The 18499-nt window shown below is 49.2% G+C and overlaps 1 protein-coding gene across 3 annotated transcripts in view; it reads left to right on the forward strand.

Moving 5' to 3' along the window:
* Window positions 1-18499, forward strand: part of galnt1 (UDP-N-acetyl-alpha-D-galactosamine:polypeptide N-acetylgalactosaminyltransferase 1) — an 87447-nt gene that overhangs the window by 2697 nt on the left and 66251 nt on the right. Inside the window, exons 1-2 of one of the 3 annotated variants that reach the window (XM_072716939.1) lie at window positions 11806-12542; window positions 17739-17838. The exons of 1 other annotated variant lie outside the window; for it this stretch is intronic. The gene's annotated coding sequence lies outside the window, so the exon portion shown is untranslated. Of the gene's footprint in view, window positions 1-11805; window positions 12543-17738; window positions 17839-18499 lie in introns of those variants that run through there. One more of the 3 variants, XM_023825683.2, reaches the window with a different exon arrangement.

The following is an 18499-nucleotide window of genomic DNA, read 5'->3' on the forward strand; positions in this document are numbered from 1 at the left end:
TTTCAGCACCGCTGGTGACAGTCTTTAACCCTTTAATGTCTGAGGGTTGTGCTCAGCCCATGTGCCTGACAGGCTCTGCTTTTGGGGACATGCTCATGTGGATTATGTTTTCTAGCACTGCAGGTTATGGGTCCCCGGATTGGGGGGGTAATAGGTCCTTTTTTTGGGGGGGGGGGGGCGCTCTCTGCATGGTTCTGGGCCCAGTCACAGGTCTTATGTTTGGGGGCTGTCCCCATTCTGCCTGGTTACAGGTTGTCTGCTGGGGGGGGGGTCTCCCGCTTAGTGTGCACTTCCGTCCGCGCTCTTTGCTCCGCCTCGCACAGCAGATGTGCTTCCACGCTACAAAGTGAGGGCCGCTCGGCCTCGAACAATACCACTATTTTGTGTGCCGCCCCGGAGGCCGTGCCACGCACTGCGAATTGGGTTTCCACTGGCACCTGCCGGCCTGCAGTACAGGAACGCCTTTGTCCCCTGCTGTCCCGTGACTGGGTCCAACCTCGCAGTGCCACACTCTGGAGACAGGGGCTGCTACACTGGCCTGCTGTAGTTAATGAGGCCGGCCGGCTGGCTGACCCTGAGTGCGGCTTACGGGGGGAGGGACCAGGACCTGGAATTTGAATGACTCGTCCTATGAGCATGCTTGGATTTTAGGTCCCGCCCAGTGTCAGGAAGCCCTTTCAGACAGTGTCATTGAAATGTAGCCTTAAGGTTCGTGGCTGTGCTCGAGGGGTGTGCGCAGTGTTTTTGTTGCAGGTCTTTAAATACACAGCACCCCCAGGTCAGAAATGTGCACGCAGTATAACCAGCGGGAGAGAGTACGCTTATAATTCCAGTTTGAACTTGGCCGCCGGTGTCTTGTTGAGTTTAATGTCATGTGAGTGATTGTGCACCTTTCTGGAAATGATCAGCTGCTGCATTTTAGGCAGAATGATTGATTTGTGAAATCTTGCTCTTACTCTCTCTATTGAGCACATCAGAGGGTGTGGTGTAATGGAAAAGTTAGCAGCCTTTATTCACACCTACACGTTACGCTGTTCTGTCCTGTCAGTTTAATAGTCAACTTTTATATCTGTACTCACCCTTTTATAATGCTGATTATGCTACCTGTTCTGTCTGAGGGGGTCATTATTGACCCTGGTGCTGGCTCTCCCCCGATGGCCGGCCTTTTTGCCATGACTCTCTCCCTCTCTGGGTTTCCTCAAACCTCAGCACGCCTCTCATTTCTGATGCAGTCGTAAATAAATGACTGTGCTGCCGTGAACACAGGGATTTATGCATGTTTACTGCTGATACTTCCTGAATGTGTGCTGAACTCATTTCTCTGTGTGTGTATGTTTGTGGGAATGTTTGGAAAGTGAAGTTCTGTGTATTTTGTTTTGTATTTTGGGGATAAACCTGCAGGATGTCGCTGCCCTTGAAACCGGACCTTGCGGTTTCTGTGACGATTGGCGGGGGGAACTGCTGAATAGCAGGCCAGGCGCTGAGCATGCCGGCTCTTTCGATCACGTCAAGTATAGTGTTGCGGCGAAGTGGGTCATCGCCTGCCATTGGGGGGCCCTGGTTCGGCCTGCAGATGAGCAACACTTCAAGGCACCGACAGTCGGACCTTTATCGGCCATTTCATCTTACTTCCCTGAGTTTTGGATAGTTCTGGTCCAGAAAATAAAAATCCAGACCATGATTTTGTTTCAACCAACCAGTTTAGTACTCTGTGACTGTGACTCTTTATGCTCAAGTGCTTGGTCAAAACAAAATCTTGGTCTGGATTTTTACTTTCTGGACCTGAACTATCTGGGGTGGCGATGCCTCATGTTACCTTACAGCCGTTCCTTGCCTGTTTTCATTTGAAGGCTCTGCATGTTATCTTCTGGGAAATGGTGTTTCCTCTCCATTAGATGTGAAACTAACTCCCGTGACGTGTTTTTAGACAGCTGTCGAGATTGCATCTGCCTAAGGTTGCAAAATTCTGGAAATTTTCCTGTTAATTCCCATATATTCCCATGGAAAGTTTCCAATTTGTAGTATTTCCAAAATTTCCCAGCTTATCTTCCCATGGAATGGAAATATTCTGCAAAGTTTCTGGAAATTTTCCATCCCTTTGCAACCTTACATCTGCCATAACGGCCTAAATGCTCCACAGTGAACTTGCGCCAAACGTGAGAGTTTTTCTCAAATGAACGTGGCTCTGGTGGAGCCGGCATGTTCTTCAGCTTCTTCAGTTCTCTGTTAAATTTGAAATAATTTTCTCCTTTTTCCACCTTCCCTTGCAGATTTTCTTGCTGTTGGATCGGGTGTCATCCAGCACAGAGACTCATGTTTTGCAATTAATACCTTTAAATACATTATTTGTCGCATAATTGAATAAAATCGTACTTGGTGCCTTTGCTAAGTGATCAGTTTTTGTAAGTTTCTGGGAAGGTAATTAGGGGTGTGATTATTTTTGAAATCAACTCAGAACTGAGCAGTTCTTCATGCGCGCGTGTGTGTGTGTGTGTGTGTGTGCGCGTGTGTCTGTGTCTTTTGCTTGAGTTCGTTGTGTCCTGTGGTTATATTCATTGCTCTGTCCAGCTGGAAGGCAGCTTGGTAGGTTTTTTTTTTTTTTTTTTTTGGGGGGGGGGGGGGAATCCAAGACATTTAACCGAGGGGCCTGGAGACCAGAGACGCCTGGAGGTGTAGAACAGTGTTTTTCGTCCTGGTCCTCGGGCACCCCAGTCTGTCCACGTTTTTCGCTCCCTGCCAGACAATCCACATTTTTGCTCCCTACTGGAGGGTATAAATATTAACTTGTTAATACAGCCATCACCGAAGTCCAGATCATGACAAAGTGTTACTTGGCGTTGCTGCTTGTAAGATCTCATTAAATATATCGGAGGGGCGAGACATAAGTAATAGTAATGAGTACCAGTGTAATTGCCTACTGGTGTGCCCTTCTGTGTGAGTACTCGAATGAGTACTGGGTTACTGGCCCACGCCACTTTCCGGTGTTTCTGTAGAGGTGTTTTAGCATCGCGCTAATGCGTGTCTATGTTAGCGTTGATTACTTATGGCCACAGACAGCCGCGGAGCGAACACGTGTTTCCAAATGGGTCAATATTAAATCTGCGTTTATAAGTTAGCATGAGGAGGGGGCTGTGCCAATGAAATGATGGCGGCACGGCCCTCCCCTGCCTGCTGAGCGGCTGACTGGCTGCTTTTGTGTGCAGGTTGGGCTGGGGGGAGCCGGGGGCTGTTTGAGTAATGATCCTGACAGGACCACCTGTGCCACCTGTGTGGCCGGGGGAGGAAATTTGGAAAAAGGATTCCTCCCTCCCCCACAAGAGTGGGTCTGAGCAAGGATGGGTGAGGGGAAAGGGTGTCAGTAGGTCTTTTCCTTGTGAGGTCAGAATTTTTGGAATGAAAAGAGCCGGAGGAATGTTGAATTTTCCGTGTTTGGCCTTCCGGGGATTTGCAGCTCTGCGCCACGCTCCTTCCCGTCCGCTCTCCCCTCGCATTTGTTTGCCCAAAATGATTAATTTTCCACTGGTTACAGTCCAGCTGTATGGAAGTGTTTCATGTTTAAGCAGACTTTCAAATATTTCCTCCCCACCTCAGCCCCGGGTAGCATTGCCGAGAATGTAGCTGTACGGGAGATTTTACGCAAATGTAGGTTAGGTAGTGCTGGGCGATAAACCGAACCTGATTTTTTATCGATAGAAAATGAGGACGATCACGATGATACACACAGACTATAAAACTCGATCAAACAAGTATGCTCCGTTTTAGAGAATGCGCTGAGACAGACAGCTCGATGGCTTATCGAGCAGAGGTTTACTGAACGCCAGCACAACAGCCAATCACCGACGACGTTGTAATTTTGCCCATCCTGCCTTAAAGAAGAGATGGGTGCGTTCGACTTGGGCTTAGGTCTGTCTGCAGCTGACGTGACGTGGAGCGAGATCTGCCGGCGGCTGCAGGGGTGGAGTATAAACTGACTGCGGCCAAGTCGGACAACTTCTACTCCTCGTAGTCTGTGACACCTGACTGCAATGGCAGCACTGCCAGAAGGGTGTAGATAAATCTATACAAATATCACCTGCATGCACATTACTTCTTTTACAATAACCAACTCCTGATACAAACTGTTAGCAGTGAATAAAACTATTGTGTACAGTGGCTCTGTGTAAAATGATAGCTGCCAGGAAAAAGATCAAATACATGTATTTCAAGGATCCTAAGTTTTTATTGTCATGTACAATGCAATTCTTACTTAAAAGCCTTCTTCAGACTGGACGATTAAACAAATAAAGCAGCGCAGCATTACAGTAACTAACATTAAATAAACCACTAACGTGTACTGTTAGAGCATTTATGTAATTTATTTAAACTTTATTTTACCAGGTAAATGAACTGAAAACCAGTTCTCACTGCTTTACGTGCTTTTCAGGAGAAATAGCCAATAACGCATTGGAACTTCCTGGGATACAAACATCATGCGTGTGACTAAAATCTTCAGCCAATAAGGGCAAAGTTGTGTCGTCACGGAGGCGGTTCCAGTTTGTGCTGCACGGTCTGTCTCAAGTCGTCTTGCTCTTGCGGGGATTTTGTACCATGTGACATGGCGACGCGTGGTGACGTTTTGCAGCGCCAGACAAAAGAATCTAACCATGATTTGGCATTTTTTTTGACTAAGTGTTTTTTGTTTGGTTTTGATACTTTTCTACCTCAGAAATTTAAAAATTTTGTATGTAAAGAGTAAATTTTTTTGGAAAATAAGTATTTGTTTACTAATATTGTTTATTTCCATGTATTCATTATTCATTCCAGAATAAGGTTATTTTTATTATTATTTTGATTATTACATTATTACATGGAACAGCATTGTGAAACTATAATATTGATAATTATCGATATCGGTCAATACAGAAAGAAATATCGTGAATTTTTTTTGTCATATCGCCCAGGTCTAAGGTTAGGGGTTTTTTTTTCTAAAGATGAAACTTTCCTTTGTCGTGCTTTGTGAATACCAAGCTGTTACCGCCCCGGAGAGGAGCCCAGCGTTCACTCTGCCGCTTTTCATTTTAGCATAACTCTGGCATTTCCGCGTCAAGCCAGAAATTCTGCACCATCTTCTGACGGATGGAAACGCACCAAGACTTCACGCCTCACTATTATAAAACTTTGCTGTCCATTAGAAACTGAGAACCAGGAGTTTGATCTGTGATCCATCAGGGAGTTTGTGCATTAGCCGTTAGCGGTCAATCTCTGAGGCTCTGGTTTGTCATTCAGTGACTGGGAATGTGGGATATTCTGGGTTTATGGTGTCTGTGCGCAGTGGTGTCTTAATGGTTAGGGAAGCGCACTTGTAAATATTGCAGGTTTGAATCCCCAATCAGCAAGGCACCACTGAGGTACCCTGAGCAAGGTACCACCCCCAAGCACTGCTCCCCAGGCCCTAAATTAGCTGCCCCCCGCTATGTCACAACGTCACATATGGATTAAATGCAGAGGACACATTTCCTTATTGTGTGCTGTGTTGTATCAACAATGACCACTGATCACCAAATTCTGAATTCTAATCTACCAAAATCCCCCTAAAATCAGTAGCTTGTTTGAAGGAGCTCACTGGAAAGGCTGGCTTCTGAAGGAGCTCACTGGAAGGGCTAGCTTCTAAAGGAGCTCACTGGAAGGGCTAGCTTCTAAAGGAGCTCACTGGAAAGGCTGGCTTCTGAAGGAGCTCACTGGAAAGGCTGGCTTCTGAAGGAGCTCACTGGAAAGGCTGGCTTCTGAAGGAGCTCACTGGAAGGGCTAGCTTCTAAAGGAGCTCACTGGAAAGGCTGGCTTCTAAAGGAGCTCACTGGAAAGGCTGGCTTCTGAAGGAGCTCACTGGAAAGGCTGGCTTCTGAAGCAGCTCACTGGAAAGGCTGGCTTCTGAAGGAGCTCACTGGAAAGGCTGGCTTCTGAAGGAGCTCACTGGAAAGGCTGGCTTCTCCAGGCCTGGCCTGTAGATGTGGTAATTACTGTCGCATGCTCTCTTTGTACGAGGATTTATTTTTCTACTAGCCAAGCCTTGAATTCCAACAATAAAATGTACTAATCTCCTTAATCCATACTGTATGAACTCTTAAATTTCTTTGAAACCAAAATGAATTGTGGTTATTAAACACTCCGCTGACCCATAAGTTGCAGAATAGAATTGCAGTTTTTTTTTGTTTTTGTTTTGGCAGCTGGTCCTGTTGATCTGTTAATTTAGTTAATTAGGGGAAGAGTTCTTGTGTCAGAATGGTGGAATAGGATTACCCGCCTCTCTAGAAATGGCAGGATGGCCGTGTGAAGTGAGGACCTCGCTTCTCGATCCACCTGCCTGAGCGCATCCCAGGTACCACGCGGGGTCATTCTCTGGGCGCCCTTGAGGTACTTCATCTCACTGAGCCACCACACAGAGCTCCAGGTCTTCCTTACTAGGTCAGAAGATGGCCTTTTGGTTAATGGTTCAGTTTCAGGGGATGTGCTGAGGTTCCATTCAGCAAAGTATGTAGTAATAATATAATAATAATAATTTTAATTTATATAGTGCTTTTACAAGAACTCAGAGATGCTTACTGAGAAAGTACACAGAAAACAGATTACACATTATGCATATGGAAGGTTAAATGCCTTAGCAAAAAGAAAGGTTTTTAGCTTGGTTCTAAAATCTGAAACAGAGGTCGATAGACGGATGGCAGTAGGGAGTGAGTTCCAAAGGCGGGGAGCTAAACGGGAGAATGCACGGTCACCATAGCTATGTCATTTGGAAGGGGGGGTGAGGAGAGAGCCAGTACAGGAAGATCTAGCCCTGTGGATTCTGTGAATGGCCCATTGAGAGGCTTAAGTCTGTAGGCACCATAGTATATACTTAAGTCTCAAAGTCTGAGGATAACTGCAGAAAGAAAAATGTCATTGTTGGGTCAGTCGAGGGAGCAGGTCTGTGGAAGTGAGGAGATCACAGCTGTTTCCTTTAGCTGGGCACCGTAAGTGGCTTCTCGTAATGGGATTGGAGGCTGGCCATTACCAACAGCAGTGCCATTCTGGTTGACCTTTGACCTTGGCAGGTGCGCCTCAGGTCGGGGCCCTGGAGGAGATGGTGATAAAGTGTGAGCTCATTCATGAGGACCCCACCCACCTTTCATTTCACGTCGATCGGGAGCCGCTTTTTATCGGGCTCCTACAGGACTTCGGACTACTTGGCTTGCTTCTCTAAATCAGTCTGGGATGCAGTTGCGACAGTTAGTCAGGTCTTGCGCAGAGGAAACCATGAACGCTTTACAAACTTCCCACCTTTGACGTTCTGTCATATATGGAGATTTGTGATCCAGACTGGTGCCACCGAAATGATTGGAGGAGCTCTGATAGAAGCTGAATGGAATTGCACGTTCCTGTACGCTGATTCATCCTGGGCAAAGGACTGAAGTTTCCTTTTCTTAGACCGAGTAGTTCTGGTCCAGCAAGTGCCTCTCAGGGTCATGTGAACAGAAAGCTCTCGGTAGTACGTCACAAAAAAGTGCTGCGACCTCATCTTGGGCAAATTTGCGAGGAGCCTCTCTATAGGTGAACGTCCTGTACACATCCTGACCACACCATTCAACCTCACCCAGCCATGCCAGTGTCTTTGTCTCATGTCAGCAGAAGCTCATTTCTGGATCAGCTGGTGACGCTTGTATTTTATAGAACAGGATGTGTTCTAAATGTTGCGAAACTGGGCGATGTTTGCAGAGGCTGCCAGCTTCTCATGAATGTGTCACTCTGCTGTTACTGATGTAAATGTTCTGGGATTAAAGCGGAGAATGAGAGAAGTTGGAGCGGCCGCAGTCACGCGGTGCGTGAGAGGTGGGAATCTGCCACATATGAGATGGGAAAGCCAGATTTTCGTGGCTTTCCATAGTCTGTGATTGCTGGTTATAACTTTGACCGGTGCTTCGTTGCCAGAGTTTGAAACAAAATGGTGTGTGTGCCAGGCAGAAGGCGTCGTCCTCTGAAGGGTCTGGCTGTAACTGTGCGAGGAGGCAGGAGAGTGGATGGAATGTTAGGACGGGGCGACCCCGCTGGGACGGGGCGGCCCCTGCCTGCGGGATATGATATCCGAATGGCTTTAGTACCGTAAGGTCCCATCTCCATTGCCCAGCAACGACAGCGGTCTGCTGTAGAGCAACTGGTTGTGAACTGGTTCTGCCTCAGGATGTACTTTTTTCAAAATTTTTACAAATGAAAGAGATTTGTATAATCCGTAAAACTTGCAGTAGGATGCGACCCACTGAAAAAGGTCCCGCAGCCCAGCAGTTGAGAATCAGTGCTGTGCAGCAGTGTTTTCCAGTCCGGCCCCCAGGGACCCACAGTCAGTCCATGTTTTTGTTCCCTCCGAGCCGCTGCCAGACTGGAGCAAAAGTGTGGCCTGTCTGTGGGTCCCTGGGAGCCGGATTGGGAAACTCTGCTGTTGAGCGTCTGGAAATGTCTACAGGCCGCCCTCTGATAGTGCAGGACCTTCTCCAGTTCACAGAAGTCACATCTAATGTCCTGATATGCCTGCACATTACCACCTGTGCAAGAACTACTGTGGTGAGACTGCCTTCTCTAACCATTCAAGGACACTTCTATTTAAATAATATCATAAAGTGCTGTCTGGCAGATTGTAGGTTCTGTATCTAAGCACTTTCTTGGGATGTTCGGGGAAGAGGGTTTGCAGCTGGAGGTTGAAGGTAACCCCAGGTGGGATCTGGCTGTTATGCCCATAAATAAAGTGTTCAGTGTGAACGTCAAACCAAACTCGTTCTCTCTTGCCTCCAATTAGCGGAGTCAGTGTGATGTGACCTTCATCGGACCTTCTGCTCATTTTCTTTGTCCCATGACTCGCTGTGTGGCCATTCATGCTCTCTGATACTCACTGATGTTTCAAGCAGCACCGGAGGACCGTTGGAAAATGCCTCCCACGCTTCAGGCAGTTTTTACAGATTTCTCGTCACCCAAGGCGTGACGAGAAGTGACACTAAGGCCGGCTTTGAGGGTTGGCAAGCCCCATTGCTGGAGAGAGGGACCGCAGAAGATCTTGATGTACCAGATAAGAACATGAGCAGCCTTTTGGTTCTTGTTGGGGAGTTTCCTGTCTGGATTTCACACCCGGTGTGCCTCTGCTGTTCCCCTGTAATGGCTGCCCCTTATCAGCGTGGTGACTGCAGCCTGGTCCCAGCGCGCTCCTCTCATGTTCCTGTAATCTGCGGATTACAGCTGGGACTTACAGCTGGAGGGGAGTCGAGACTCCCCCAGCTTCCCCATCGTGCCGTGCGCTGCTTCTCCTCCTCTGTTTGTGGTTGCTCCATGGATTGTGGGGGCTACAGTCAGACCCCTGCCATTCCAGGCCAGCACCCCCCCCCCAGCCTCTCACTTCCTGCTGCTTAGTAAAATTACGGCAAAGGATTGTGGTGGGGGTTTTTTCTCTCTCTCACTGAGTAACCTTGTGAAAGGTGTTTCCTGGATCGAAACTTGCAGCCATGTCCTGACAAACTTCCTTCTGCAAAAGCCTGGGTAGCTGACAGCGAGCCGGAGTTGTTTGCTTATACCTCCATCTGTTTTGCTCTTGTTATTTCTTTTGTTTCCCTCTTGAAATGATCCAGATGTGTGTCAGCGGAGGGTAAGACCTCCTCCATGCCGCCAGTCCCTGCCCTGGGCAGGCAGCTCCCTCCTGGTTCAAGCACAGCCAGGAAGCGCAAGCCACAGTCTCTGTCCAACACGCAGGGGGCCGTGCTGAGTGCCATTAGACTGCAGCGGCAAGATGTTTGTGTGGGGGGGTGCCCCAAGGCTCAAACTGCCTCATGTGTAAACTCTAAGCCGGTGTCGAGCCGCTCCGCATGTAAGTGCTGAGCCTGTATGGAGCCGCTCCACGTGTAAACAGTGAGCCGGTGTCGGGCCGCTCTGCTTCCACGTGTAAACAGTGAGCCGGTGTCGGGCCGCTCCGCTTCCCTCCACAGTGAGGGAGGGGGATAGGAAGCGAGAAGGAGGGAGGGAGCGAGAGCCATTGCTGTGACGCCCATGACAAAGAAGGTGAAGTGAAGATGAACAGTGTGTTTTTCTGTATGATTGATGTGCAGCCTTCAAGTTCGGGGCAGTTAATCCAAGCAGAGGGACAATAAGGGTCAGCTTTTTCAAAAATCAGGATTGATCTGGCTCATTCCTGTCCTCTGTGACCATCAAAAGTCAAGGCAAAACTTCTGGTTGCAGGATATGCTACAAGGAACTGAAGTTTACATGAGAAATTCGATCCCTGTCTGTGCTGTGGCATATAGTGTCCTCGAAGGCTCCCCCGAGCTACGACTAAGACCTTGTTGTCAGTGTAGGGAAATGGGAACAGCAGGAGACCGCCCCAGGACTGCGTCTTCTGTCAAAGGCAAGGTGCAAAAATTAAATTACCACATCCAGAGGTTTTCAGACCTCTATCAGCTTTGGCAAGTCTCTCTTCAAAAATGGTGCACGGGACAGAGTAGAAAGGTGGAAATCGCTTCCCGTCAAGAACATGAGTGACTGTGGGATGTAGAGCTGGAGCGGTTACTCTGTTTTTTTAAAAAAGGATTGATTTTAAAATGAGCTTTTTCTTATTACTCAGCAATATGGCGGAAGGAAGACTGAGCATAGCAGGTGAGCTTCCAAATGAGGGCAAAAGCCTCTGTTGTGTGGGAACAATTCACGTTAAAAGTGAAGGATTTAGGGTAACTTGATGGTCTCAACCCTGCTGGGTTATCTCATCCTTGCCATGTGACAATTGCTTGTGTGCATAACATGCAGTGTCGATATCTCCATTGTAGCTAGTATAAGTGGGTGTCCCTGTGGTGTGTGTGTGTGTGTGTGTGTGTGTGTGTGTGTGTGTGTGTGTGTGTGTGTGTGTGTGTGTGGGTGTGTGTGTGTGTGGTCATGCCTAATTGCGATATATAACATATACATTTTGTATTTTCTATATGTATGCACACGTATAAATGAAGGCGTCATTAATCGTCAGATTTGTCAGGAGCAGACTTGATTTATTAATAAACTCGATAGTGACCCCTAGCGGGATTCTGCTTCTTCTACGCAGTGGGTGTTTGATGTTTTTTTGTTCAATCTGGCTAAATATGTGTTTTGGTTAATTATTGGTGAAATGGTGAATGTGTAGAAGACGTACCGGATCAGATCGTACCGGATCAGATCGTACCAAATGCTCCCGAATGGGAGTCAAAACTAGGCAAAAGTCCGGACTGCGCCAGATAAACAGCGGCTGCAGCAAACCCTGCGACGTGTCCGTCTGCAGCAAACCCTGCGACGTGTCCGTCTGCAGCAAACCCTGCGACGTGTCCGTCTGCAGCAAACCCTGCGACGTGTCCGTCTGGCCACCTCGCCTGCGCTCGATTGGGTAGCAGTTCAAAGCGCATGGGTCTGCTGCTGTCGACACCCCCGCTCCCCCGTGCCATACCTTGCTTGGGTTTCGCTCTGCCTGTCGGCCGGGCCGCTCTCTCAGCCTTTTACCGGCCCCCCGTTTCTGGCGTGGGGGGGTGTACAGCAGGGCTGCTGCGGGTCCAGCATGGTGTGAAGGCACCGTGACGGACTGTACCTGGATGATGTCTGTCTGGAAATGATTCCATCAAAATGATTGCTGTTAATTATTCATGGATGTTAGTTCATCATGCAGAGGGAGGACCTGAAGTCTTGGTCAGTCTCATTAGTAGAGAAATGCAAATTGTGCATTTCTGGGTTGGTGAACGTCTCTGAAAGGCGTGTGCCCAGTGTACTTAAAGCTGTACATCTCATTACATTCTGATTAACAAGCAGGTGAGTTGACTGTTAGTTAATCATTAATATAGCTGAAGTATGTTTAGCTGCAGATTATCCCTTGTGAAGATTAGGAGGTCAAGTTCTAGTCCTAAATGACTTGTAAGCGCGACGCATTCATACAGCCCAGGCAGGCTAGACGTGAGTCAGCCCTCCGCACCCCACCCAGCAGAAATGAGTGCTTGGGCGTTGACAGTGAACCCGCCCTGAAAAGCCACGGCGCTGCAAAGACCGGCTCCCCCGGAGGAGTCACGCGTGACCAGGCCCTCTCCGTGACGGTAATTGCCCCCTGACATTTCAAGCCCCTTCACCAGGAGCTGAATTCCAGCCCGTGCCCCCGGTGGCACGTTGTCCAGCAGCGGACTGGTCGCCAAGTCCGGAGCCGCTGACCTTTACGGCTGTCTGTGTAAATTTGCATGCAGAGTGAAGCTCAAGTGGCAAGTCAGGACCGTGAGCTCAGTCCTTGGGTACTATAGCAATCAATATCAGTGTAACATTTCTACCTTAACCTTGTGACTTTTATTTCCCCAATCCTACATACAAGGAAAAAATCAGAGTCTGTAATACGTCCAGGATCACCTCTGTCACATTGCTGGGTCACACGGCCTGTACTGACTGCACTCCATCATTCTGGACTTGGCGGTGGATTCCTGCCCGTGGGAGGGGCCCATCTTTGCGCTCCGCGCGCAGTCCTGTCACGGTTGAGTGCCGACCTGTTGCGGAGGCTGCGTACAGTACAGGTGTGAGTCTAAGATCATCTCCCTCTCGCCTCGAGTGTGACGGCTTTTCTTGCACGCTGTACGGATGTTGCAGTCAGTCTTCCTTTTTCAGTTTTTCTCGGTTCACTGGTCTCTGTGGTGTCTGTAGTGCACGCAGGTGCCGTAATTGACAGACGGGGGAGGGGCTGTGTGCGGTTTGCCTGCCACGTGGAGCCTCAAGGCATGTTAATGAGCAGCATTGGTCTCTGCTAATCTGGGTGATGCCTCTTAGGCCTCGTCTTCACCTGCTCCCCCTCAGTACACTGTCTCTCATGTCTCTCATCCCAGCACTGTGAATCTGGCCCCAAAATAGCTGTGCTTGTGGCGCCGGTGAACCAAAGAAAAGCCCAATTATGCGGTACATTCTCCCCCTACCTCGTTTCGTTCGGTCGGCCACTCAAGCTGACCACTGAGTGACCGTGCAGGCGCACTCTGCTGCCAGTAGAGGGCATCACACCAGGGACCCAGCGCATGTGGGTAATTAGCGATAATCAGCGCTGGGCTGAAATTAACCCCCCTGGCGCTGGGCTTAATGTTGCCGTTTATTCTTTGTACCTTAATACTTTCCTGGTTTGACTATGTGGACTTCAGTAATGAGTGCATTTTGTTGTGCTGGTGTTTATGGGGGGTGCATAGTGGCTGGAAGCTGATTGGCCAGCAAAGTATCCCCTCCCCGTCACTTTAAAGCATTGGTTAGCAATGAGGTTGGCCCTTCTGTAAGAATTATAGCTCATGGGAGCTTAACTTGCACAAAAATGAACTGGGGGCAGAACGAAAAATCATTGGTTCACAGAAAAAACCAATCAGTTTGTAGAGGAGGTGGATCCAAGCAATTGAAGACCAACCAATCAGATGACTTGGACCCACCTCCTCTACAACCTGTTTTCTTTAACTCTATGAACCAATAATTTTCCATTCTGCCATCAGAGCATTTTTAAACATCCCAGCAGTGAAATGTCTCCTCCTCACCTTTAAGAAGCTTGTCTCCTCCTCACCTTTAAGAAGCTTGTCTCCTCCTCACCTTTAAGAAGCTTCCAGAGCGGCAGTGGCTTTCGGGAACCTCCAGGGGCCGTGCGCAGGGGTCACAGCTGTGAGCTGTAAATGGACGCGCTTCCTGACGCTGTACCGCCGCGGTTAGAAGGGCTCGGCGCTGGCTGCTGTCGCCTCTTAGCGCGGAAGTCGTCACGGCCGCAGTCTGGTCGGCTTTTAAGAGCTGCCAGCAGAGGTGGTTAAGGCTAATGTCTCTGTGGGCCGCCGTTAACGGGCTGCTGGCTCACGCCCCCCCACTTTACGAAGCCACCCGCTGCACGCCGGCCCTTTAAAAGCCCTCTGCAGTCTGCCGGTGCTCCGCTCTCTGCCTCCTTCCCCTTTCTGCTTCCTGATCGCGCGGCGGTCAGGCCCGACCCAGTGTGCGTCTGGGGTGGGGGGGTGGTTGGATGTGACTGCGAGTCTTCTGTGTGTTTTTTCCCCCTAGGATTTATGACAGGAATTACATTTAAATGCCCTGGGTGGGGTGGGGGAGGGGCGGATTCGGGGGGGCATGGAGTGATCTCATCAGGAAATGGGTTTGTCAGTTTTATGTGGATCCTGATGGCTGTAAATAATCACACTGTGGTGTCAGGGCAGGGCAGCTGGGGAGCTTTCCTTTAATGATCATCGTTCTCTCTCTCACTCACTCACTTATGTCTGTGCACATGCCTTTTGGACCCTCTCCCCAGGCCAGTGTGACCCTACCAGTTTCCTAATGCCGAACGTCTATTTCCACCTTTCTTTGTGCACATTCGAATAGCTCTACGCTCTGCTGCAGGTTCACTAATGAGCAGCATGTGTGAGATTGTCACTCTCCTCCTCGTCTATGCGTCTGCATGCCTGCATGTGTGTGGCTTTGTATTTACCACATTATGGGGACTAAACTTTCTCACAATGTGGCAAAATCTGTTACTTTTTAGTTTGTGGGGACATTTTTCGGGCCCTCACAATGAAAACCTCTATTTTAGAAATCTGTGAATGCAATCAAAAAGCTACGTAAAAATGCCTAAAGTCTTGTATTCTGTTTGGTTACTCAGGGTTAAGGTTAGAGCTGGGTAGGGGTTATGGTTGTCATTGTTGGGATTCGGATTTTGTCTTGAATGGATGATCCCCTCAAAGATAGGAATATATGAACTCTGCGTGCTTGTGTGTGTGTGTGTGTGTGTGTGTGTTCTCTCGTTGTCTTACATCCTCTTTGTCGAGCAATTTGCTTTTCGTTCAAGGAACCAAAATGGTGCTGGCCGACCCGTTGTCTTTATAGCCTGCCACACTATTAGCTTAAGTTATCTCTTAATATCCATTTTCCCTCTGACAACTCCTCCACCATGGTGAACACACAGACACACACACATACGCACACACACACAGAAAGACAGATCTGTACTCCTCTTTGTGGGGACCATCCTTTCATTTCTATATTTCTATGGGCATAACCCTAATCCCAACATGACGACCTTAACCCCTTCCCAGCCCTAACCTTAACCATAAGTAACCAAACAAAATTCAAGACTTTTGGCATTTAAATTTTTTGATTGCAGATTTTTATAAAATTGAGATTAATATTGTTGGGACTGAAGAAATGTCCGCACAAGGTGAAACATTACGAAACATTAGATTGTCAAACATTACAGAAATCTGGTCCCCACAATGTAATAATTACAAAAACACCCATACTCACAGTGTCCTTCACTCTCTGCAACAAAGGGAAGTATGATGAGAGCCCCGAAAGCAGCTGGAATCAGCCGTAACCATAATGTGAGGTCAGAACATCTCATCTGTCTCCACTCTAATGATATAAAGCTGTATAGAGTCTCTCTTGGGGGGTGTGGCCAGCGCGCCCTTACATGGAGTGTAAGGTGTGGCCATGCCGACTCCCTGTAATGGCCTGGCATAAGGTCATGGCCTGGCATAAGGTCATGGTCTGCCAGCTTTTTGGGGGCATACGTACGGATTAGGCCAGTGGACTGAACTCTGGACAGATATAACTGGTGAAAAAGTAGCACATTTTTCTGTTTATCTCCATCACAACAAAATGACAAGTGATTTCTGCGGACCATTGTGAGTAATCAGCAGGAGGTTTGCCCGCTGGAGTGATGAGATGCAGGCGTCGAGATGCCCCCCCAGCTGGCGGCCGGGGGGGGGGCTTAGTGCTGGTTACTGAGTATTGCTTAACTAGGTGAAGAGTGAGCAGGGTTGCAAGTGCTGAGGAGTAGAGGAGTTTGGCTCTGGGATCTGCAGAGCTTTGGGTTTATTTTTTTTCATGTAAGGGTGTTTTCACACCCTGTCAACACTGTTATTTGGAGAGTTTCGATTTATGTGTCATTTTCCTGTTATTTACTGGTGTTTTACTGGGGAATTGAACTGGGACGTGTCCGTCGAGTTTGTTTTCAGTCTTTTGGTCATTAAAAAACAAATGAAAAACAACCAGGCAATTTCTTCCAGAAAACACCCCCCCCCCACAATCCTCATGGCGCATAAACATCTTGGAGCTTGTTTTCCCCTCCGCGGCTGTTTCCCTTCCTAGAGACTTTGCCTCACGCTGAGATTCACGCCTCCGCGTCTGTGCCATCCACACCATTCCTGTGGCGTTGCCCTCGCTCCGGGTCACACCGTGGTCACCCCCTGCCCTTTTCGGGGTTTGGGGGGTTTCTGAGCGCTGCCGGAGCACGCCGGCCTCAGCTGTGTCGGACGAGGAGCCAGTTCCGCGTCCCTGGTTAATGTGGACGGCTCCCTTGGAGCGTCTTATGTGCAGCTGAATCCTGAGGGTTCATCGCACGCTGGCTGGTGCCATTCACCGTGGCCAGGGCTGCTCACAGATCTGTATTTAAAGCGAGGTCTCTGGCGCGAACGGCCTGTCAATCTCGTCGTTGGTTTCCTATTCCTCGGTTGGCATGCAGCTTCCTGTAACCTTGGCGGTGGGCGGTTCTGCTCCTGAGGATCTCCCTGATGTCATCTTACATCGCTGCTTAACCCCCGACCCCAGGGTGACCGCTGTGTAAGTGTGGGGCAGTGGCTTGCAGCTTCGACCTTGCTGGCCTTTGTTTTTTGAGGGAGGGGGAGCAGGTTCTCTTCTGTCTTGTTTCTTCCTTTCCCTGAACGACTTTGAATCACATCCAGGGTCGCGGTTGGTATTTCTGTGTCTGCTGTAATGCTATTTTCACGTGTGTAAATACTTCGTGTGTGTGGGTCATGTTTGTATTACATTGTGGGCACCAAGTGTGATTCGCTAAACGTCAGCCTCACACCTCCCGAAACCTCACACTGGGGTGCAGAACGAGAGGCTCTCAGCCCCCCCACCCCCCCATGGTGGAGAGAGTCAATCATAGCGTAGATGAGAGGACTGGGGGGGGGGGGCGGGGAGGGATGTCTAAATTGCTTCTCCACAGAGACGTGGATGTTTCCTGGCTCTGCCCTGGCTTTGGGGGGCCCGCCTCGCTCAAGCGGGGGGGTAAGCATGTCTAACGGGGCACTGGGGGCGTGACATCGAGCTGTGTGCTGCTCTGCATGGGGCAGCACTGCAGGCTCACACAGCCCTCTCACTGTGGACAGGCCCCGAAACACGACATGACGTCATCACTGCAGCGGGCGTCTTCCATGCTGCCCGCTTGCGTTCGGTTCTGCTTTCCTCGCAGATCAGTGAGAGTCTTTCAGGTTCTGAAATGCTAACAGTCCCCGTTCTGAGTGCAGGCCACGCCCCTGCTCTCTCCAGCGTGGTCTGCCATATCGGGAGGCCTAATGTATCGCCCTAACACACATGATGCCCAATCGGCTAACAGAGTCCCGGCCTGGCCCGGCCCGGCTGGCCTAAGTAGCAATTCTCATCCTACAGGTTCCGACCAGAACCTCCAGCTTAGCTAATTGGATTTGGAACACCCAGAAAATGAGTGGGTGATTGGCGCATTCCGGAAAGTTCCGACAGATGTATTGGCAAAGCCGGCATGAGCTTGGGCTGAGATTAATCTCCCCCTTTTTTTTATCCTGTGGGCTCTGATGCTGTTTCTCTGGGTTCAGTGAATTGTAGGGGAAAAATGGCAGTGATATAAATGAAGTTGTATGTTGGAACATCTCTCCGAGGCCACAAGGGAGTCGGGCTGTTTTATTTCTTGCCATCTTGCTGCTGAAGAATCATATATCTTTGTTTTTCCCCAGTGAGAATGCATTCGTGAGTGGTGGATACGGTCACCCCCTCGGAGCCCCTGCAGACGCGGATTGGAGACCCTGTTGTTCAGCCCCTGTGGCTTCTCTATAGGTATGGCCTCCTGCTTTCTCCTGTGCAATCGCGTTCTGTGCTCAGTTTGTGAAATTCCTGAAGGGTCTGGACCTCGCTGCAGTTGCACGGGGGCAGTCTGGGCTATTCGTTAGCCTGTCGGATTTCTGTGCTTGTCAGGCTGAATTACGCGGCTCTCAAAACCTGACGATCCTCTCCTGTCATCTGCTGGGATAAAATCGGATAAAATCTGGCCTTAGGGAAGGTTTTTTTTTCTGGGTTGCGGGTTTGAAGATGCTTTGGTGTCCAGCTTTGGATCGGATCCTGACCCAGGTGTTTGTGAGCTCAGGCCCTTTACGTTTTGCCGTCTCTTGTTATCCATGCTGTAAATGCACCAAAGACAAGCAGCGTATCCCGGCTTCAAAAGAGCCGCTGGGCAGCATCTGCGGCTCCAAACATAGCTGGCGACACGTCCCTCCATGAAAGTCCTCGTTCATCTCAGTCGGCCTGCCGTCTGTGGCCAGGTCTGTGTCCTCTGCAGACACCCTGACTGGTGCTCAGCCAGCAGAATCGCTTTGGATTCGCTAAAAACCCCTCTAGGTGTCATCTGCTGCTTTTAACTGTCAGTAAAACTGCCTTGTGTTAAGTACATTTCTCATGGGCATGTCGGTGTCGTTCGCGAAAGCTGGTTGGTCGGCAGAGC

Source organism: Paramormyrops kingsleyae, chromosome 9 (genome assembly GCF_048594095.1).
Source record: "Paramormyrops kingsleyae isolate MSU_618 chromosome 9, PKINGS_0.4, whole genome shotgun sequence".
Taxonomy (NCBI): Eukaryota; Metazoa; Chordata; class Actinopteri; order Osteoglossiformes; family Mormyridae; genus Paramormyrops; species Paramormyrops kingsleyae.